We start from the raw sequence: 25,187 nt of genomic DNA, 5'->3' as shown, positions 1-25,187 counted from the left end.
GTAAAAGTATCACCATATTAATACTGAGAAAATTTAAATGAACTAGTTTATATAATACCAAGCATGTTCCAAATGTGCATGTATATATGTATGTACACATACACACACACAAACACACACACACACTCATATGCACACACATATATGATTCCCTTAACAATATTTCTCCCAAAGAATATGTGCATATTTTATATCAGAGTAAGTTATTGGAAAGCAACATTTAGCAATTTAGCTTTTTGCAAACATCACAGACTTATTTTCACACAAATTTAGGGTGATACATATAAATGACACAATGTCAGTTCTAGAAACTGTCCAAATATGAAGAAATAGGAGACATTTGACGTTGTTGCAGGCATTACACAACATACTATTTTACAGCAAATTTTTGAAAGTAAATGGTGTACAGCAACATGGTAAAAAGTATAGCATGATAAATACATGTGTAAGAAACAGTTTAATATCACTTTTGCATTCATTGCGTTAATCACTACATACCCTGCTTTTACACAACCCACAGCTCCATGGGTTGTTTCCATCAACATCAAAAGACATGTGAAGTGTATTTGTTTTAAGAGACTGCAATAGCCATAGTGTCCCTCCAATCTTAAAAGACCATTAAGTGGGCTGCCAGGTACTGCAACTCCCCTGTATGGTGCATAAATATTATTAATAATGATGTAGGAAAAATCATTTAAACATTTTAATATTCCTTGGCCACCAGATATTTTCTACTGAACAGAATGATAATACCATTCATGATTTTATATTATATTAATATAAGTAGTTCTAGCAATAAAGCATGCTATTTTAATTATCAAATTTTTTCTGAACACCATATTTCATAGAATACCAACTACATTAAAAATAAAATTCTGTTCCATGTTTTCTGCATCAAATACTTTTTATTTTTTTATAAGCATCACTTAGAATTACTTTCAGCATAGTTTGTAGGTTATTTTTTTGCTCAACAGAATACCAATGTTTGAAAACCTAAGATATACTCACGTGATAAAACCATATGTCTTCATGTAAATAAAAATGTAAGTTTAAAATGAATTCACTAATATGCCATACCACAGAATACCAATGTTCCAAATCCATAAGAAATACTTATGCAATAAAAACATCTATCTTAATGTAGATGATGATATATGATTAGACTGAATTCAATGAAATATAATCCTGCATCTAAACTAATGTTCATATCTAGTGTATGTGAATTATTACTATGAATTCAAAAGAGGTTACTAATATTTAATTACAAGCAATGCACTTTGATTTCGCCAGTTTCACATATGATTCTGAAAAGGGAAACTTTATTTTTTTTTATTTTTATTTTTTAATCATTTTTTATTTTAATTTTAAATAGCTTGTTTCACATGTCAATCCCAGTTCCCTCTCCCTCCCCTCCTCCCGCACTCCCCTTCCACCCTCCCTCCCACCCTATTGCCAAATCCCTCCACATAGGGGATGTCTAGAGTCTATCATTTCACTCTTGGTAGGGTCAAGGCACTCCCCTAAGAGTCCAGGCTGAGAGAGCATCTCTCTTTGTGCCATAGGCACATGAAGACAGATTGTATACCAGGGATAGACACTGATCCACAGCTCAGAGCCCCATAGGTTGCCCAGGCCTTCTCACTGACACTCACATTTGGGGGGTCCAGATCAGTCCCATTCTGGCCTCCCCACTGTCGGTCTGGGGTCCAAGAGCACTCCCCTGTTCAGATCAGCCGTCTCTGCTGGTTTTGCCAGCCCATTCCTTGCCAATTTGCTCATCACTCCTCTCTCTCTGTCACTGGGTTCCTTGGGTTCAGTTCAGTGCTTAGTTGTGTGTTTGCCTCTGCTTCCATCAGTCCCAGGATGAAGGCTCCCGGATAGTTATAGACATCAAGTTCATTATCAGGAATGGGCATTCGAGGTGGTCCTTCCACTATTGCTTAGCTTGCCAATTGATGTTATACCTTTAGATCACTCGAGGTCACTCTGGTGCCTGATCTGTCTTCGATCCTATGATTCCCTCTTCCCCTATTTTACCCCCACCCCCTCAACTTCCTGTTCCCCCATGACCAACTCCCTTCCTCTTTACCCCCTCTTTAAAAGCATAATACTTAACAGTAAAAGCCAATTTGTAAAAAGCTAAAATTTTGAGGCTTTGAAGGATTGCTTTTTTTCATTACAAACACACATACTGCTTTTCATTACAAATACACAGACACCTGGTGCTTCTTATAGATTTAATTTACATGGTTACAATTAATGTTCAGTATTAATTATTTATTGTTATCCTATATTAAAATGTAATGCGATAGCACTGTCATTTAATGTTTATTTAGTCAAATATATTTATACCTTAAATTTTGAGGAATGTATGTCTAGTATTATCATTAATAATAATTATCCAAATAATATATTTAGTATATTAGTAGAAGACGCAGAACCATTGAAAACACTTTATGTTTGATATGGCTGCATATTATCGATAAATAAAAATGACACATTTTAAAATTATAGGTATAAAATAGTATGTATAGAATTATGGATACATTATAATTGTGATTAACACAGTAACTACCTTAATTTGACCTCATTCATTCATATTCAAGTACTATAACATCTCACAATTTTATGTCTTTCCTTTTATGGCTACAGAGACACCATTGTTATTTACATTAGACAGTTATTAATGGACTCTTTCCCTGATTCAACATATGTAGAAGTCCCAAAATGTCTTTTCCCAACTGACCCAGATGTTGAATATGGAAATACAGTAGGTTTGGAATTCTGCCAACTATAAAGCCATGGAGTTCACCTATCCATTACATGGGCAAATGCTTATAGTGTAGAATGGTCAGTATATGAAGCAAGAAAGAAAAATATGAGTGATCTATTACCCAGTTAGTTAATAGCATTCGAAATACCAAGTCTAAACACCATGCCTTTTGGATCATCTCTTCATGACTTTAGGTCTTGTTTGTTTCCTGTTGTTTATTTTGGTTTCTTCGTGATATTGATTTTAATCCTAATAATTACTGACAGAGTTCCAGAACACTCTGTATACATCAAAATTAAAGGAACAAAGCAATCGGTACAAAGATAGAAATTCAGAAATACTATGAATGTCATTTTAACATACATGTGTTTTTCATTAGTACATATGAAATTCAAAATTATAAAATAAAAATTATAAAATTGAATGGAAATAAACTATAAAATCATTAATAGTGCCATTGATAATTAAAGGAAGAATTGGGAAAATAGATTTCTGGCTCATATTATCTATGATTTCAATTTGCATGGTAATATTAGATATTACATGCTATTTTCCAGAGAACACAGAAGTAAATATATATTTTTCGCTGAAAAATGTGGTTTCTTTTTACTTTTAAATATAAAAATCTATTTATACTTTATGGGATTACTGTGTTGTTATTAATTTTTGCAAATACATACGTATATATATATATGTATTATATTTAAATCCCAAATACATAAATAGATCCACTTCATACAATGCCACGCCTATGCAAATATGCCAACATTAAATGTTTTAAGTAAAAAAGAAAATTCAGTGAATATGGAAACAGCATGTTACCCTGTGAGATTATATTAGGTATGAGTCTGAGGCTTGAGGAGAACAAATGCTGTGAATGCATGAGCTGTAGACATGTGGACTAGCTTGACTCTGGATTCTGTTTTATTTGTTTTTTTTTTTTTTTGACGTTCTGGAACCAAATGAAAGGAGTGCTGAGGCTCTTTTCATCTGGAACTGAGTGGGTTCAGGGCATTCAGCTGCCTTTGAATCCAATCCAGTGCATATCTGAGAGGAAAAACACAACATGCACAGCAGGTCCATTTGTAACTTTCACTCTGATGTCCTTCCTCATGTTTTCTGCCACTGTTGGCTATTCATGCTCTTTAAAAATGCCCGTTCCATACAGTTTTTCTGTGACTTTCATTTCTGTTAAATAGCAAATATCACTGGAATTTCTTCCAGTGAAGTGATGTCCCCCATTCTCTAATGATAACTAGAAACAAAAAAAAAATCTGACTCCTTGTGCATGTGTGTAATTGACAGCCAATAAAAGGACCATGGTTTGCCTTTTTGATTAGGATACTGCCCCAAGAGTGACATTTCCAATGACAATAATGCCCATTCTTCTATACGCTTCTATCTTTCATGATACATCTGTTCTTCCAGAATTCAGTATTACAATTTTAAAATAAACAAAATATTTCAATGTTTTAATGCAAAGATCAAAAGAAGCATAAAATAGCATATTAAAAACATTAATTAGATGTGAATTCATGATCATTAATCAACTGTATTTTGTGATAGCATTAATTTATTATTTATTTAATATACACCATTATTCTGATATCCAAAGGAAAATACAAAATTTTCCAGTCGTTCATATTCAACACTATTTTGAGACATGTGACAAACACAATCAACATATGATTGCTAATGTCATAAAACTAATATTATCCAAAATGACTCAGCACTGCTGTTGAGTAAATAGAATAGTAAGCTCCCCTACACTACCAATATATGTATGATCATTAGGTCATCCAGGTGTAAGAAAATTAAAAATGTATTCCAGATACTTTAACAGAGAATTTACATCAGATAATTTAATTCCATATAAGTTAATTTTCTAATGTATAATAGGTAATAATATTTTAGATAAAATGGAGCATTTTAAATTTTTAGCTCATGCAAAACACAAGTATGTTAGAAATAACATCTTAAACAACATAACTGGTATTTCAGGGAGCTCAGGTAAAGAAAGAAAAATAATAAACAACAAAATATAAAAAGACAAGGAGTAATGCTTTAGTGTTGGTACACTCTGCTCTTTGCATAGCCTGAATATTTAATCAATAGAAATCACAAGTATGCTTGGACACATACATCTGATTAGAGTTTTGTCTGAATAATGACCTGTTTTTGGTACCCTGCCCACAGTTCTCATCTAGGGATGCCTTCCAAAGAGTCTTGGGAATTTCGATTTATTTTGTAGCATGAAGTTTTTGTTTTTAACAATGAATCCATATCAAGAACTGAAGAAACTACAGTTGTACAAGGCACCAATCCAAACTTCCTCTGTTCCTATTTTCTGAGCCTATCACAATGTCACAGTTGCCTCTCTGTCTTTCAGAAAGCACCAGGCTTTCATTTTCAACTCAGCTGCTCATTTCTCAATTTCTACATTCCAGCTCAGCCAACCAATGTGTGACCCTGTCGGCTGTTGACAGCTGAGTTACATTGCAGAGAATTTATTTCACAGAGACTGGAACTTTCCTCTCATCTCACTTGCTATTTCAGATAAACATGAAATGATGCCTGTGGATATCTGATGACAAACCACTCAGATGTTAGTACTTAAGAATTCACTCATAAAGCCATGATTTTTTGACAATCTTGTATGCCAAATGTATATTTTTGTTTTGTTTTCCATGTAAAAAAATCAAAAGAAAAACAATGCTATTTATGCATCACAATGCCTGGATACTTCTCATTTGAGAATAATGAAATGGTGAATTCAACCAAACATCAATAATTCAAACTAGTCATTTTCAAAGTGAGCCAGATATGGTTGACATTAATATATGAATATGTTATTAAGATCAATAAAATACAGAATATTTAAATAATACAATATAGATAGCAATAATAAATGTTTCAATCTGGAAAGTTTACTAATGTTTTAATTCATATATGTCTCAGCCCCTACTGATACAACAATTCTACACCGACAGTACTTAATGAATATTAAGAATAATGCCTCAAAATATTCCTAGCATAAAATTTCAGATTAATATAACAATAATTAGATAAGAAAGAACAATCATCAATGTGGCAAAAATTCATGAAAACAGATCATTATCTAAATCATCTTGAATCTCTTTGATATAAATTGACTATGTCATATTTCAAATATTTAATCTATGGAGTTTCAACTCAGGATTTCATCTCTATAGGCAGCCAGTATTTATCATTAATCTGACTCCCCAAAGCCTCAATAAAATTTTGGTGATTTGAAATTCATTGAATCATTATGTGGACTGCTTGAGTCATGATATTCATATTATGTTCTACTAACTAGAATATACACCTTTTCCTCATTGTTAGCTAGAACTTCATTTTATCCATATTGCTTACTCTATAGACACTTAAAGAATATTTTCTCTTGTATTGCAGAAAATTATCTTAATATTAGTTCCTGGCTAAATAGGAGATTCTCAAAAGGAAATGTGTATCCCATTTCTGTTTATGAGGGAAATAAAACAAACAAAAAAAGACCTAGGTTTAGGTAGGCAAAATCTAAATGTTGTTAAACTAATTTTCTTCGTCTCTGACATTGTTTTTTTATCATTTTGTAATCCAAACATCCTCCAGTGAACAAAATTGAGTTATTCAATATCCATTATTGGATATTAAGTTAATGCTCTTTGTTAATTCTAAAAGACATGTTCATGACCCAATACCAAAGCCCTTATGCAAAAAAGGAGAAACAAGAAAGTCCTATTTTTATAACTGTTGCATAAATGCAAATATATAAAAGTTAGTCATGAATGAAAACATGCATACATGCAAAAAAATTTCAGGGAGGTAAGTACAGTATTTCATTGAGGAGTTTCCTTATTTTAGGTGTTCAATTATTTGAGAATAAATGATATCTTGCTTATAAAAGAAACATTATCCATCCTTTTCAATATTGATATAAAGATGAAGTGAGAAAACAGGCTTCATATCATTGTCCTTTGATTCTTGTACTAAGGATTTTAAACTATAATGAATAAACTTGTAATGAATCAAATCATTAAAATTATGGAAAGTGGATAGTGTCAGAATCGATTATTCATTAGTTTGGTCAATGAATGATAAAAGATAAATATATGGTTTATTTTTCTATTATTATTTTTTATTTGGAATAGAAACAAGCCTACTTCACATGTCAATACCAGCTCCCTCACCATACCCTCCTCCCCTGGCCTCCACCAACCCCGCCAGCCACCTACCCATTCCCCTTCTGCTCCCCAGGCAGGGTGAGGCCCTCCATGGGGATCTCCAAAGTCATCATCCAGGGTAGAGCCTAGGCCCTCACCCATGTGTCCAGGCTGAGAAAGCATCCCTACATATGGAATGGTCCATTTTTACCCCAGGGATAAACACTGATCTCCTACCAAAGGCCCCATAGATTGCTGAGGCCTCCTCACTAACACCAACATACAGGGGGTCTGGATCAGTCTCATGCTGGCCTCTCAGCTATCATTTTGGTTTCCACCAGCTTCCCCTTGTTCAGGTCAGCTGTTTCTGTGGGTTTTTCCAGCTCTGTCTTGACCCCTTTTCTCATCACTCCTCCTTCTCTGCAACTGGGTTCTAGTGGAGAGGCTACCTTAAGTGCCCTTCCCTGATAATGAGATTTATGACTACCTTATATGCCATCCTAGAGCCTTCATCCAGTGGCTGATGGAAGCAGAGGCAGACACCCACAGCTAAACACTGAACTGCACTCCTGGAATATATGGTCTATAATTTTGTGATAAAAGCAAAGTGAGTATTAAAATATCATATATGTATGTGCACGGTAACTTTTGTGTTTTGTCTTGGTTTCTAAGGGCAATAATTATTTTCAATATGGTAGTGAATATTGGAGAGAAATAAGAATGAAGTTAAGGGAAAAAAATCAATGTATAAATATCAGACTGTTAGGAAGAAAGAATGAATCCTGTGAGTTAAACAGCATGATGCTAAAGCAGAATTTCATTGGACTGGAACTGATGAATAAGATTTGAAGTAAAGAAAATAACATGACTGCAGAAGAATTTATGACAGATTCCAGTATTTAATTTATGAGTATTAAATGAAAGCCTGACATTTTTTAAAATAAAGCAATAAAAAATTTCAAAACATTAGGTGCACATAAAGAAGAGAAACTATCAGCAAAATTTAAGAACTCTTGAAGAAGACTTCAATAATGAAACTGAAGTGCTGGGAAATCTAATTGCAATGACCTCTGAATGTGTAAATGTTCTTTACCAAAAAGTAGCAGATATTTTTGTCTATAATTAAGATGTGCTGACAGCAGAAATCAAATTTCACGGGAAATTGAAGACCTAATTGTGGGTGTTAAATTTAAAAAATAAGTTTAGATAATACCACCTCATTTTGGTGGGAGATTTAACACACTAGCTGATTAGAAATGCAGTATGAAAAAAGATGTTTTAGTATTGAAATAGTTGAGCATGTTTTTAAAATTCATAAACCATATATTTGAACACTTGTAATTTTAAAGAAGAAATATATTGATAATTTTATTTGGAACATTTCTATTTTGAATTTTATTTTCTTAATTCCTTATGTGAGTACTGTATTTATGTAATACCCCTTCCCTTGCCTTCTTCCAATGCCTCTTCTGTAAGATTTCCTAAGAGCTTCCCATGTGTTTTCTACATTGATATCATCTACTGCACTAAATTTCAAGTGAATTATGAGAATGAAGTGAAGACATTCAGATAGAAATCAACACTGAAAAATAAAAGCTTCAAAGACTTCAGAGTTTAGTATTTTTCTTTGTATTTTGCTTGGCTCTTTAATTTTTTGGGGGGGCACAATGATTACAACAGAATGTTAGTAACTGAGTTATATTCGAAAGAATTGAGAAAGTATGAATAATGAATGAAATGTTATATGATAAATAGATTTCATAAACAAAGTTAAAACTCTCTTTTCAAAATCTGTATTTAAGATCAGAAAAAAAAATGAGACTGGATAGTCCTTAAACCATTTTACTGTCATCATTTACCAATCTTAAAACATTAATTAAAACTGATAACATCTACATCACATTACATCTCAATCATCAAGAAATTTACTTTACAACATTAAAAATTTGGTTTAAGATCATACAATATCATGATAAATACAGAAAAATTTTCAAATGGTAAATTTTTATGAACAACTGTGACTTAACACTCTATTGTAAATATGTGTAATATTTTGTATTAAAAACATTTTTCCTGAGAAATTCCATTCAGTCAGTATCTTTATTTCTGTACTGAATAACATAAAATTATACACAACTCAAGATATTTTTGTTTTCCTTTTTGTTGAGAATACTTTTTCTTTTTTTGTTTTGTTTTTTTTTTGTTGTTGTTTTGTTTTTTGTTTTTTACGAGACAGGGTTTCTCTGTATTGTTTTCGAGGCTGTTGGTCCAGCCCAGCCTTGAACTCAGAGAGATCTGCCTGCCTCTGCCTCCAGAGTGCTTGGATTAAAGGCATGTGCCACCACCGCCCGGCTAGAGAATACTTTCTTAAAACTTCACTCATTCTTTTATTTACAGATAAAATGTTCAGTTGTTGCTGAAGATATAAGCTACAGTTAAAGGAAGTTAAAGTTCCACATTTATTTTACATTTATTTATTTATTTATTTATTGACTGTGTGCGTGTGTGCATGTGTTGTGTGTGTGTTTGTGTTTGTGTGTGTGTGTGTGTAGGTGTGTGTGTGTGTGCTGATTTATGTACATTAGTGTATGTGGAGTAATTAGAGGAAAACTCACAGAAATGGGTTATTTTTACTATGTGGGCCCCCTATGAACTCTGGTCCTCAGACTTAACAGCAAGGAATGTTACCACTAAACTAGCATGCCAGAAATTTAAATAACTTTTAAAACTATTTTCACTTACATTCTTGAGGAATTATCTGCTCTCACTGAAAGTTATATTCTCACTGAAAATAAAATTAAATAAATTTAAACAAAGTAGAAAAATATGGGACAATAATCTGTAACATGTTTGTATTGATATACACACTATGTACAAACCATTATCATAATTCTTGACAATAAAAATTTTGAAAAACTAAGTGTAAATATAATACATACAATGAACTTTCAATAAAATTCAATATTTTTAATACATATAAAAACAATGGTAGTAATTTCCCAAATAGCTATAGAGCACAACTTTTCTGAGGATATTTATGCAAAATCTTCATTAGTAGATTATAACTTGGAAGTGTTCAAGACTTGTTTTTGTTGCTATTGGTAACATAAAGTTCAATGACCATTCATTGATTAACTGATTAGTAAACACAATAATAAATGAAAAGTATACAAGAATCATTAGAAAGGATCATGCATAGCTGTCATTAATTTGCCACATCTTGTAATGATGTGTTGAAGGCAATAACACAATTAAGAGGCTAAAACACGACTACTAACACATTGATATGAAGTTTTCATAAGTTTGTTAGCCTATGAACATGCAATTACATTTTGTGTGTGCACAAAAAGTTATTTGAAAATGTGTATACACATTTAGACAATATGTGTCAAGGGACTGTCTACTTTTACTAAGACCGAATGTGGCCTGATATCATTTTAGTGCCTCATAAATCTGTAGAATGAGCTTGTTCCTAAGGAAACATTTGTTTTAATTGCTGTTTACCTTGCTTGTTTAATGATAATGGATTTTGTCCAACTAGCATTTTCCTAGGGTGACCTTTTGTGATGAGCTCTTATGAGTCGCACAGAGAAATAACTGGAGAATTTCTACTTGCCATAAATAATACTAGAGGCATTTCACAACAATCCAGACAATTTGCCTTACACAGCAATAATTCTGTCTTTTCTCTACCCTAAAAACCTCCTGAGAGTCTGATACTTATAATTAATAGGGCTCTATGAGCAACAATGTGACATTACTCAGTTTCCAAACCAGAGTGATCCAGGGAATGATTTGTTCACAATTTGTCCATGCACAGTTTGACATGTTATTAAATTTTAATAGTATTTAACAATTAAATAATATAGGTAAAGAATAAAGAAGAAAAAGTAATACAAGTTAAGAAATTACTTCAGCCTAACCTTTGAAGTGTGAAGACCACAGAACAGAAGTTGGTAACATCTTCTGTGAATGGACTTGTGCGTATTTCTGTGCATGAGTAAATACTCTGTTGATGATTTATCTTGCCTGACATAAAATAGCATGTATGCATGCCTTACAATCTCTGAAATGCTTAACACATTACCCCACTTGTGTAACTACAGAAATTGCTACAATGACAGTATAGGCTCTACCAAGAAACATAAATGAAGATGGGTTTATGTGGTTTTATTTACCTATCTTTGTACTCATTTTGGCCATGACAAAATCTGCTCTCTTTCTCATAAATAAGAAAAAACAAAAATGGGGATACATTTTATTTATTATTATTTGTAACAACTTCAAGATGAGAACAGTTAAGGAAAAATTATGAGCAGTAAAGATAGTTCATTCATTAAATATCAGTCTTTCAAGGGTTTGGTTTTAATATCCTTGTTAACACCTATTTCTTCAGTTTGTAAACTCTCCCCATTGAGGCATTCACACTGATCATATTAAAATAAAGCCCACTTCTTAAAAAGACAAAATGTAATTGTGAGACATGTGTAAGCGGATGGAGCAGAAAACAGTCATTCTGCATAAGGTAAATCAAATCTGAAAAGACCAATTTCACACAGGCAATTAGGAAAGAGCCATGTGTCCTTGTGTGTATGCATATTTAGGGACCAGGTCTTTCAAGAGAGAATAGAGAACACATTATTAAAAAAGGATTTAAGGATAATAATGGAACAAGAAGTGTTAAATGGAGGCAAGAAGGCAGGGGAGAGCATGGTACCAGGTCTACCACAGTCCTGGACATCAGAAGAACCTGGAAAGTAGGGGAAAATACAGAAAAAAGACTCTGGATTCACTCCAAGAATGAACACTTTAGTTTTCCTACTGCTACTTATATATTGTTTAGTTAGCTACTGAGCTAACATTGCAAGCAGAGATTGATCAATGCCTTTTACCCCATTGTCTGAATTCTTCCTTCAGCTCTTCCTTGGAGACAATATCTTTGACTTCTTCTCTAAATTCATCCTTTTGTACTTCTCTAGCCTCTTTGCCTTTGTTTTCCCCTACGCCATTCCAAAACATTCCCTCTATGTTGATTGTTCCAGTTTTCTGCAGTAACTGGCTACATCTGGGTCAGAGTCTTTCAAATGACCATGACAACGACAAGAGGGAATATAGTTGAAGATAACTAACATTAAAGAACCTTAATGGAGTGTGTTTTATATATATATATAAAGAGCAGAGCAGACACAAAATTAGAAAATATCATGTTTATTAGAATGGAAGGATTTGAGGAAATCATTACACCAAAAACAAAATCAAAAAAGATTTTCTCCCCCAAAGAAAACATCTTGAAGAACTTGCTGAAGTGAGGTGGTGTTTTTCTCTCTGGGCCTGAAACTTGCTCTAATTTTTTCATTACGTGAGATCCCACTGTCACAGACTCATGCTAAACTCCTACTCACAGTTTGGCAGTACTGGCAAAGTGTTGCACCACAAAAAAATTAATCTGAAATGTAAGGTCTTACCAACAATTAGGATGTGTCATTGATTGGAAACACCATCTCCAAGTCATGCCTCTCTTTCTGACACTTCCCTGTCCTGAGATAAATGTCCATACTGTTACATGTTCCCACCAGGATTCATTAGTACCTACTTTAGAAAGAAAGCAGTCAGTCTAAGAGTAAAGAAATCATCTCAGTCATTTGTTGATTATTGTTGGTTCTAAGGGCTGCAGCAGGTTGTTTACTGACAGAGCCTTGACACAGACCTATTGTCAGTCTGGCAAAGTTTACCATAAACAAGAAGTCATGTGCAGAAGAAGGGGCCCTGAGCTGTGGATCAGTGTCTATCCCTGGTATACAAACTGTCTTCATGTGCCTACAGCACAAAGAGAGATGCTCTCTCAGCCTGGACTCTTAGGGGAGTGCCTTGACCCTACCAAGAGTAAAATGACAGACTCTAGATATCCCCTATGTGGAAGGATTTGGCAATATGGTGGGAGGGAGGGGGGGAAGGGGAGTGCGGGAAGAGGGGAGGGAGAGGGAACTGGGATTGACATGTAAAACAAGCTATTTAAAATTAAAATAAAAAATGATAAAAAAAGATAATCACAGCAAATAATACAAGATAAACCTCCCATGTGGCTAGCAAATTTTGAGCATATTAATTAAGATTTTAGGGCTGCCTCTGTTGGACTTAAAGAATCTATGAATATTAAAAATTCACAGTGATGATAACATATATTATTCTAAATTTAAATGTTGTTTGAGATGTCACAGTTATACTTAATAACTATTTGGGCAACAGATATACCAACATGATAATAACAGTATTAATGCAACTAAGAGCTAGGCTGCATTCATCCACCTATAATCATTTAAAGTTGTTTCCAATATCCACTTTCAATACAAGCCAGATTGACTAATTAAGACTTCATGATGTGGGAATGTTAGAACGTAACAAGGGCTTCACGAAGTGATCTTGATAAAACTTAATGGACTCCTTAAAAGCCATTTATTTCTGACATCGTAGATAGTCTACCATCCTTGAGAAAACTAAGTAGATCCCCTTGAAAATATGAATAACCACCCAGATTTCTTTTTTCTTTTTTTTAAATTTAAATTAGAAATAAGCTTGCTTGATATGTCAATCCCAGTTTCCTCACCCTACCCTCCTCCTCAGAACATTACCAGTCCCATGACCCACCCACAATCCCTTCCTCTCCCAAAGGAGGGTGAGGCCTTCCATGGGGGATCTTCTAAGTCTGTTATATCATGTGTCCAGGCTGAGAGAGCATCTCTCCATATGGAATGGGCTCCCACATTCCATTTGTACACCAGGGATAAATAGGTGTACTGGATCAATGCCAGTCTGGGGTCTATGAGGTCCCCATTGTTTGGGTCAGCTGCCTCTTTATGTTTCAAAAGCCAGGTCTTGACTATATTGCTTATCACTCCTCCCTTTCTGTAACTGGGTTCCATAAGTTCATTCAGTGTTTAGCTGTGGGTGTTTGCCTCTGCTTCCATCAGCTACTGGATGAAGGCTCTAGGATGACGTGTAAGGCAGTCATCAATCTCATTATTGAGACATTTAAGGTAGCCTATTTAATATTGCTTAATTTTCCAGTTGGTGTCATCCTTGTAGATCTCTGAAAATCTCACTAGTGCCATATCTCTCTTCAAACCTACAATGACGTCCTCTATTATGCTATCTCTTATTCTTCTCTCCTCTATTCTTCCCCTGACTCAACCATCCTGCCCCCACATGTCTTCCTTTCCCCTCGACTTCCTCCCCTCTCTTTCTCACAGCTCTCTTTCCACTCTTCTCCCCTATGCTCCCAATCGGCTCAGGAGTTCCTGTCCCATTCCCCTTCTCCAGGGTATCATGCATATATCTCTTAGAGTCCTCCCTGTTTCCCAGACTCTCTGGTATGGGGATTGTAGGTTGACAACCCCCTGATCCATATCTAAAACTCATATATGAGTGAGTACATACCATGTTTGTCATTTTGTCACTGGGTTACCTCGCTCAGAATGGTTTCTTCTGTTGTCATCCATTTGCCTGTGAATTTCAAGATTCCATGTATCACATTTTCTCTATTCATTCTTCTACTGAGGGGTATCTAGGTTGATTCCAGGTTCTGGTTTTTACAAATAAGGCTGCTATGAACAGTGGTACAGATGTCCTTGATGTCTGCATGTGCATCTTTTGGATATATGCCTAAGAGTGGAATTGTTGGATCTTGTGTTATATTGATTGCTGTTTTCCTAAGGAATCTCCATACTGATCTTCACAGTGTCTGTACAAGTTGTCACTCCCACCAGCAGTGGAGCAGTATTCCCTTTCTCCACATCCTCTCCAGAATAAACTGTCATTGGTGTTTTTGATTTTAGCCATTCTGATAGAAGTGAAATGGTATCTCAGAGTTGTTTTGATTTGCATTTCCCTGATGGCTAAGGATGTTGAGCACTTTTTTAAGTGTCTGTCAGCCATTTTGGACTCCTCTTTTGAGAATTCTATATTTAGTTCTGTACCCCACTTTTCAATTGCATTATTTGGTTTCTTAGAGACTCCCTTCTTAAGTTCCTTGTTAATTTTGGAGATCAGCCCTCCTTCAGATGTGGAGTTCGTGAATTTCTTTTCCCATTCTGTGGGCTGCTGGTTTATCTTGTAGATTCTGTCCTTTCCCTTACAGAAGCTTTTCGGTTACAGGAGGTCCCATTTATTAATGTCAATCTACTGCTACTATAGTTATACTCAGAAAGATGTCTTCTATACCAATTCATTCAAGAATACTTTATAATTTCTCTTCTCAGATGTTCAGTGTGGCTGAATTTATGTTGTGGCCTTTGATCCATTTGAACTTACATTTTGTGCATGGTGATAGATATGATTCTATCTTCTGTCTTCTACATGCCAGCACCCAGTTATGTCAGCACCATTTGTGGAAGATGCTTTTATTTTTTTCATTGTATAGTTTTAGCTTCTTTGTCAAGGATCAGGTGTTCAAAGGTGTTATTATCAGGTTCAAAGGTTTAAAGGGTTATTATCAGGATCTTCAATTCATTTCCATTGGTCTACCTCTCTATTTTTGTCCCAATACCAAGCTCTTTTCATTACTATAGCTCTATAGTGGGGCTTGAAGTCAGGGATGGTGAAGCCTCTTGAAGTTCCATTATTGTACAAGGTTGTTTTGGCTATCCTGGTTCTTTTGTATTTCCATATAAAGTTTAAAAATTGTCCTTTCAAGGTTTGTGAAAAATTGTGTTGCGATTTTGATAGGGATTCTATTGAATCTGTAGATTGTTTTTGGTAAGATTTCCATTTTTTACTATGTTGATTCTACGTATTCAAGAGCATGAGAGATTTTTCCATTTTCTGGTACCTTCTTTAATTTCTTTCTTTAAAGACTCAAAGTTCTTGTCATAGAGGTATTTTGACAGTTTGTCTAGTTACCCCAAGGTATTTTGTGTTGTTTTTGGCTATTGCAAAGGTGATGCTTTTCCGATTTTTTTCTCAGCACATTTATCCTTTATATATACTAGGGCTATTGATTTTTTTTTTTAGCTATCATGTATCCTGCCACTTTGCTGAATGTGTTATCAGCTGTAGGAGTTCCCTGGTAGAATTTTTCAGGTCACTTACATAGACTATCATATCATCTGCAAATTGTGAAAGTTTGACTTCTTGCTTTCCAATTTTATCCCCTTGATCTCCTTTTGTTATCTTATTGCTCAAGCAAAACTTCAAGTACAATATTAAAGAGATAGGGAGAGACTGGAAGGTCTTTTCTTGTTCCTAATTTTAGAGGAAGCATTTTGAGTTTTTTTCCATTTAGTTTGATGCTGGCTGTCAGTTTACTGTATATTGCTTTTATTATGTTTAGGTATGTCCTGTTATCCCTGATCTTTCCAAGACCTCTATCATGAAGGGGTTTTGGATTTTGTCAAAGGCTTATTCAGCATCTAGTTAGATGATCATGTGATTTTTTTTCATTTTGTTTATATGGTGAATTACATTGATGGATTTTCACATGTTGAATTATCCCTACATCCCTGGGATGAAGCTTACTTGATCATGGTGTTTGATTTTTATGGTGAACCACTCAGGTTTCCCCAACCAAATGTGCAATAAAGTCATAAGAGAGCACAGGTGTCCTATTATAGAGATTCCCCTGTGCTGTACCCCATCAGCATCACCAAAAATATCTTGATAAATGATAGTATTTATGTTACTATAAAAACTTCTTAAAACTTCCCCCATGGAGATATGGAATTAGAATGATTGAAGTCTCTGCTCCTGGGATCTATCCACTAATACCTGGATTAAGAATACCATATTCATCCTTTCAAGGTGACCAAGTGTGAACCCCAAGAATGATTTACCTGCTGCCAGAATTACATGGATCAGAAACAGGACACAACATGTGTCTTTTTATTCCAACCATCTGGTGTTGCACCCTGCTGGTTTGTCCCTTTGTTTTGGTTTGTCATCCACTTGTTTAACATGAGCTATTTAGAATAGAGTGTAAATAAAATAATTCGCTATTGGGTTGATTTCCAATGTGTTTGTTTTAAGGTAACTATTTTCTTTCTTGCTTTGGAAAATTTTGGCTTCCAAGTTTTCATTATCTTTACAGTTTTCTTTACTTTCAGACCTTTGAACGAATTTTGCTTCTGAACACTTTATTTTTCCTATTTTTTTCAGAACAGTGGACAATTTGATTGGCTTGCTTCTGGTTTTTCTCTTCTAACATACTGCAAATGCATAGTTATGTAGAGTTTTCTGTTTGTTTGTTTTCTTGCTTTTTGTTTTCTTTTGTGGATTAAGATTCCCATGAGTAAAAGACCATGAACTTCCTGAATGTATGGCATTTATTTATAGAGCAACAGAATGAGACCATGGTGGTGATTGATTGTGTGGTGGTGATTAATTGTGTGGAGCTACTAACTTTGTTCAACCCTAAATATAATAATGTCATTATATATAGGAATGATTTTCCCCATTTGTTGTACCCCTCGTTTTGATACTCCTACCAATCTTTTAGAAACATTTTGAATTTTTCTATTACATAGTCTAAAGACTCCAAATACTGTTACCACATGGAGCATGGGATTTGGGGTAAACCAAACCTGTGTCCTTGGGACTTGGCCCCTTGTGTTTGGCTCTGAAATAAACTATACCTTGTCTACTCTGAGGCAAGAGCAGCTCCTTGCATGAAAATATATTTCTCAACATTAAACCTTGACAGGTGTAGAGGTTCTATATTTTTGAAGTCATATGCATTTTTACCTTTGCCTTTATGAAAACAGTCAAATTAATTATGTAAGGTGGTTACCAAATACAACTAGCTAGAGAATCAGTTAAATGCACCATTCATTCTGCAAAAGATATCAGTTTTATGTCTAGGTATGTAAGATTTCTAGATCACCTTAAAGGAAAACAGAGCATTTCCCTGAACTGAATCAACAAGTCTCAAAACCTCAGACAAAAATCACCATCACCACTGGAAAAACTTGTTATTTTATTCCTGGAAAAACAAAATTGAAATAATACCAGAACACACTGTCAGACTTCCTTTAAATTAAAAAAAAACATTGTCCAAACATAGGGCACTTAAAAGAAAACTCTAAGAAAGATGCATGCATATGTTGGAGATATGTAGAGTTGTTTATATTATGACAAAATAAAAACAAAAAAATCTAGTGTGCTCTCAAAATATTTGGTATATATTCAAACAAGGTTTTCAGCTAATACCATTAAAGAGGAAATGAAAACCAGACTTGCTTATCAAAAACTAGTTTATCAAACACAGGTCAAAATTCAATGAAATACGCTTCCTAATACTCAGTAGGAAACTGAAGACAAACCATTCTAAGTTTTGTTCAGGGTCAGTGCCATCATCAGAATTCAGTTTGAGACACAGCTAGAACATTTGAAAATGTCAAAGCTTTCAAAAGCACCAACAGCAAAGGGGCCCATGGTGACCTCATTATTCAGTTTTAAATTTAGCAAAAGAGAAGCTGACAAGTTAAGAAGACTATGGACAGAAATGGCAGCATGGAAAGGCAGAATCTGTGGAAAGAATAGACCCTGTCACCAGAGCAAAACACGCTAAAATTGAAAGGATACAGCTTGCAGCTGAAGTATTCTTAGAATTTTTTGTGTCCTTTTGTAAAATGGATGTGTCCACAAGTATTGACCTGATTTCCATACAATTCTTGCTTTTAGAAAAGTATAGCTGTGGGTAGATGGGTGAGGGGACAGAATGGGTGGGTCTAGTGGAGGAGGAGATGGGATATGGAATTAGGGAAGAAATACAGAGAGACCTATATTAATTAATTAAGGGCCACTTGATCAGTACAATGGAAACTGGAGGCAGTAGAAGCTTGCCAAAAAGTATACATACATGAAGATGACCAAAATGAAGCTGCCAAATAAAGGGGAGACAAAGTGACAAGTGGTCATCTTTGGTCACCAAATGAAGCATCCAGTACCGTGATTGGGTTACATCTAATGGAGTTTTGGGTGAAAGGTGTCACAGGGGAATCCCCAAATAACATAGGATACTGCCAAGACTATCGGTTGCTCTGGACAAGCTGGCAGCGAGCGCCAATTGTGGAAGACAATACGTACTGTACTCACTGAACACAGATAAGTAGAGCGGATGCCTACATAATGACTTCATCCTCATGTGCTAGTGTCTTTTATATAGGAATGTGCTGTGCATGCTACCAAAGTAGAAACATAAGAAGCAACTTAACCATAAACTCTTTTATGCACAATGATGCACTGTCTGCGAGGTAAGCTAGCACAATGGTGGCAAAGCTTGTGGAATTAATCAGTCAATACCTAATTTTAATGAAGGCCCACTCCATGAGACAAAAGCCATATCTGACACAGTCTAGTTGACCAAGAACCTGAGACTAGATAGGTCAGTGACCTAGAAAAAAATAAAATATTTCCATTTTAAAACAACAAACAAAAAATATAGAGAAAAATGACTCCCAATGGCATTCTGTTATATTCAGAGCTCAGTGCCTTAGTGGAGTGTTCTGCAGCAGATGAAAACAAGTGAAGAGATCCCTAGCCAGACATTAAACAGAGTGAGAGACCTTGGAGCACTCAGGCCGAAACTGAGAGTCTCAGGGTCAAGGAACTCTGCAAAAGGGGAGAGAGAATGACTGTCACAGCCAGTGGTGATGGAGGACATCAAGGGAACAGGTCCTTTAAGTCAACATCATCAACAAACATATAAACTCAGAGACTGAAGCAGCGTGCATAATGCTTGCACTGGTGTGCACAAGATAGGGTCCTAGATATGACAGAAGTGGGCACATGGCACGATCCCTAAACCAGATTCAATCTCTAATTAAAAGTGGCTGCAAAGGAAATTTAATTTGCTCTAAGTGAGTTTCACTGGGGATGTAAATTACTCCTAGTTTACAATGCTTAACCAGCAGTAAGTTGCCAACAGAAAAAGAACTCAATAGCATCTTTGAATATTCTTTGTCTTATAATGTTGTATCAAGTCTTATCCTTTTTTAACTTTCTCCCTTTTTAAAAAAATAATTATCTACTTTTTTTTTCTTTTTTCTATCAATAAATGTTTTTGTTTAAATTAGAAACATGAATGCTTCACATGTGGATCCCAGCTCCCTCTCCCACCCTTCCTTCCTTGTCCCTCCACCAGCTCTCCCAACCCCCCACCCAATCCTGACATCAATCCCTAAGGAGGGTGAGGCCCTCCATGGGGGGGATCTCAGCCTTTGTCACTTCACCTGGGGCAGGATATAGGCCCTCCCCAGTGTGTCCAGGCTGAGAGAGGTTCCCTCCATATGGAATGGGCTCCCAACGTTCATTCGTATGCCATGGTAAACACAGATCTACTATCCTTACTGATACCACATTCATGCAGTCTGGATCAGTCCTCTGTTGGCCTCTCAGCCATCAGTCTGGGTTTCAAGATCTCCCCCATGCCCCGTCTGCTGTCTCTGTAGGATTCACCAGCAATGTCTTGACCCCTTGGCTCATCACTCCTCCCTCTCTTTCACTTGGTTCCAGGAGTTCAGTTCAGTGTTTAGTTGTGCCTCTGCTTCCAGTAATTACCGGATGAAGGTTCTAGGATGGCCTATAAGGTAGTGGTCAAAATTATCAGGGAGGGGCAATTAAGGTAGTCGCTCCACTATTGCTCAGTTTGCCCAGTTGGTGTCATCTAATTTTTTATTTTAATTTTTACTTTTACTTTATTTTTATTTTTCTTATCTATTTTTTCACCACAATGACTTTGTATATTATTGTGTCCAGCTTAGTGTTTTTGAGTTTCCTGTGTGCGTGAACCAGTGAGTCTTTGTTTATTATGCCTGTTCTTTCGCTCTTTTCCTTCTCTCTGTTTTGTCTGGTTCTGATGTGTTGATTTTTGCTTTATCACACTCTAACTTATATTATTATATTTTATTTTAATATTATCAATAAGAAACTATTTTCTAATGAAAGACAGAAACACACTGGATTGGGATGGGTTGGGGCATGGTGAAGAACTAGGAGGAGTAGAAGGGTACACTGTAATTAAGACATATGAGGAAAAATATTTTTTTCTACTTTTGCTATTGAAAGTATATTCTTCTTTTACACCACACATTCAAGCTACAGTTTTCTCTCCCTTAATTCCTCCCAGAGACCCACCTACATCCAGTGCCACCCTAAACCTATGATCCAATCCTCTCAATTTTCCTAGAAAAGAACAGGCCTCTAAGAGACAACAACCAAAAAGGACAAAACTTGATAAAACATGACAATGCAAAAGCCATCCTATAGGCTGAACAAAGCAAACCAAAAATACCTAGGACATGGTGCAGACCCATGCAGGCCCCATGCTTGCCCTTCAGTCTCTATGAGCCTATGATTCTGTGAGTCATAGCCTCCTATTATCCTCTATCACCTCTGACTTTTATAATCTATCCTCTCTTCTTTTACAATGTTCCCTGATATCCAAATAAAGAGACTCCATGGAGACCTCTAATTTAGATTCTCTCTCTGCATAAGATCTGGCTGAGGGTATCTGCACATGTTCTGATCTGCTGTACGAGAAATCTTTGCTGATAACAATAGGACAAAGCCCTGCTATAGACATGTATGAGAATATCATTAGGAATCATTTCAATAATTTGTCTAACTTTTTTCCTGGTAGTATTTGTGTATTTGGTTCTACCCTAGGTCTATGTCTCTGGGATATCCAGTCTCTGGTTCTTGGCCAGTGAAGCAGTCAGACCATTGCCCTTCCCCCCCAAAAAAGTAAAAACCAAAAACTGGAAAAGGACACTGGATTTTGATTAGCTGCTTATAGTGAAGTAAGGCAATACATTTTTTAAAGAAATTAAGGCACATTTTAATAGCCAGGGCCTATTGGTCATTGTTGCATCCATGGACCAGAGCTTCTGCATGTCTGCTTGCGGAACCTGGGCAAGTATTTTCCTAGAAGGGTCTGCTTGACTCTCATTCTTTGTTGAGTCATTGGGGTCTTGTTTATTTGTTTGTTTGTTTGGTTGGTTTTGTTGTTTCCCTATTGAATTTTTATCTTCAAATATGTTTGAATTTGCACATCCTGGAACTTTCAATGGATGAGGTTTTTCCCTTGAGTCACCTTTCCTATTGTTCCAAAGGAAAAGTTCTTTTTAACTGAAGTAATCTCCTTATCAATTCCATTTGCTGTATTCAAACTAGCCTTTTCCTCCTTGTCTTCTTCTTTAACTTCATTATTTTCCTCACCACACTGCATTGTTTTTGCCTTTTGTGCTGTATTTCATGCTATGATTTTTTTCCCATTAGCTTCCCTGAAAGTCATGTTCAATAACAGCAGCACAGCATGAACTCTATAGTACACTGAGATTTATGACACAAAAGTGTTTGTGTTTGCTATATTTGAACTTGGCCTTGATCAGGTTTCCAGGACACAAGCAGACTATAGCAAAATTCATTGCAGGATATAAGTAGCCTCAATCCAATTATAAGAAGAATCCTTGTTTGCTTTGAAAGCTCCTGAGCATCATCCTAGCTATCCACATTTCTATCATTCATATAATCTTCTACACACTCATCAAAATTGTTCATTAAACTTTGATTATATTATGAGGGCTTCTCTAACACACAGCTCTAAACTAATACACATCCCACCCATATTCCTGGTCACAAAGTCCATGTGATCGGTTAGGTAGTCAAATAAGCAACCTGGTATAATTTCTCTTGTAATAAAATCAATCCCTGAAACAACTTAAGAGATAAAAGGTTTATTTCAACCCATGGTTTTCAGAGACACAATCCATCACAGTGGGGATGGGCTGAACTAGGGTATTTTGTCTTAGAGGTTGGGGCTTTTTCATATTTACGCAGATCACACATTGAGGAGGAAATAAGGTTGAACCCAGAAACTCACCTCTTCTAGAAAGACCATCTGTCAACTGTTCTTCCATCTCTCAAAGTAATATCACCAGGATTCAGGAGCCAGCAGCCGAAATTTGCATCCAAGCTATAAATCTGTGAAAAAACTGAGTTTTTAATTTAAAACTTCTTTAACTTCCTAAAACCAGATAAATGAATTGCTGAACATACAAATATTTGAAGCAACTATGATGTAAATCATTTAGAAAACTGAAAAATCAAAAGAGGAACTACTTCCATCAGTAATTTGTGCTGTTATCTGTCCTACAAAAACTTCAGAAGAACAGTAAAATGGACATAAATATTATTGATTAATATAAATAGATACGTTTCTGGAAAATACTAACTACAAAAATAAAATAATACATAAAGAAAGAATTTGTACCATTTACCAGAGGGATTTGTGTCATGCAAATTGTCTGTTACCATGTAAAGTAATTCCATATTTATTCCACATAGCTTAATGAAGTATGAAACCTAAAAGGCAGTAAAATTATACTATTGTAGTGACAAAATACCAGAAGACTAGAAACTAGAAATTGCTATCAATGATGTGAAATGACATTTGAAAAAAGCATGAGAGCAGCTAATAAGTTTAACAAGATGGCAAATATTTCCCCACTAAATGCACTGTTCCTTATCACATTCTGATGCACTAAATGTTCAAGTTAGCAAAAAAGAAGAAACAATAAATTCAAAAAGAAAAGAAGGGAAAAACTGCATAAGTGCACACAGATTATGAATCCATGAAGAGAAATTTCTAAGAAATATACAAACATGCACACAGCTACTAGAGCTAATAAGCTGGTTTCATTGTGTTCACATTATGGAAGATTGAAATATGAACACAAAACATTGCATTTTTTTATAGCAGCAATGGACCAGTTGAAAATGCAATTCATCCACAATAGCCCTAAAAACCAAAGGCATGAGGATAAACTTAATATTGAAACTAAAAAACTACAGGCTGAAAATTTTAGAACCATATTGGCAGAAATTAAAACTCACCCCACAGTGGAAAACACCCCATTTGTATGGGGTTGGAATAACAAATGGCACTGCAATTCTCTCCAAATTGACTTATGGATACAGCACAATCCACACCAAATCCCAGGTACTGACAGGCTAAGGTGTATCTCAAAAGCAAAGGATCCACAATACTGTAGACATTATAAATAAGGAGGCATGATAATTTTCCAATTTAAGTCTTGCTCTAAAGCTACATTCACCAACATAGTGTAGCATACTAGAAGGGGGACATGAGAAGCATTGAAATAATAACAATACATAAGGTATATATGTAAACACATATTAGATCATTTGTATTCAGAAAAAATACACGTTTTCTGAAATACAAAGGACAAAGGAATGCTTCTAAAAATGAAGCTGGGGAAGTTGGGTGTCCACAAACACAAGAAAAATATACATCAGCTCACAACATATGCAGAAGTTTAATTCATTCTTATATGAATTATTGAAAACAAAATAAATTAGGGGAAAATATATCAGTATTCTTGAAGACTCACATTTAGACTATACTTTCATAAATGTAGTAGCAAAAGGCATGATCTATATAAGAGTTAAATTATCAATACTTTTAATTATAAATAATGTTGAAATGCTTTGTAAATCATGTTATGTGATAATACAAAGTAGAGAAAAGTATATACAAATGATCTTACAACTCAATAATAAAGACATAGAAAAAAGTGAATAAAACTATTAATAAATATTTCACAAAGAATATTGAACAAAGAAAATTTTTAAAGAAATTCTGTGTTTCTGTGCAGTTAGATTTTCTGAGCAATTCTATTGAGACTTGAGGCATGGGATTAAAGCCACCTTGGAGAGTTATTTGTGACTGTTCATATAATTAGAGACCCTAGATTCTTGCCTCTATACTAACTAAAAAACTGTTTCATTTTTGTGTCCTAAGAGGGAATGAAGCCAATGACCTAAGGGGTTTTCCTGGATATTGAAAGTAAAGACAGGGACCTAGTTCATTATGGAAAGACATTTTCTTGTTTTCTAAAATATTAGAGTAACAACCCTAGATAATTTCTACTAAAATTCCAGGAAGCTTTGCAAGTAAAAACAAAAGCTTCACTGCACTGCACTGCATGTTGAGATGGAATTCATCTGGGTAGAGCTCCTTCTCTATAGTGGTCCTCTGCTTTGGATGGTGATGCAATCCATCTCTCATCATGTCATGAAGCTTTGTGAATTGTTCCAGGTCATAACATCACAGTTATTGTTTATTATATATACATACTGAAAACATGTTTCAGTCCAGAAATCTGTATATATTCAAGATACATCATTAAACTTAAACAAGAAAATTGCAACAATCTTAAAAA

This window comes from Mesocricetus auratus, unplaced genomic scaffold (assembly GCF_017639785.1).
Source record: "Mesocricetus auratus isolate SY011 unplaced genomic scaffold, BCM_Maur_2.0 Super-Scaffold_100019, whole genome shotgun sequence".
In the NCBI taxonomy this organism is placed as follows: domain Eukaryota; kingdom Metazoa; phylum Chordata; class Mammalia; order Rodentia; family Cricetidae; genus Mesocricetus; species Mesocricetus auratus.
The sequence above is the reverse complement of the archived record's forward strand: the minus strand, read 5'-3'. Positions refer to the sequence as shown.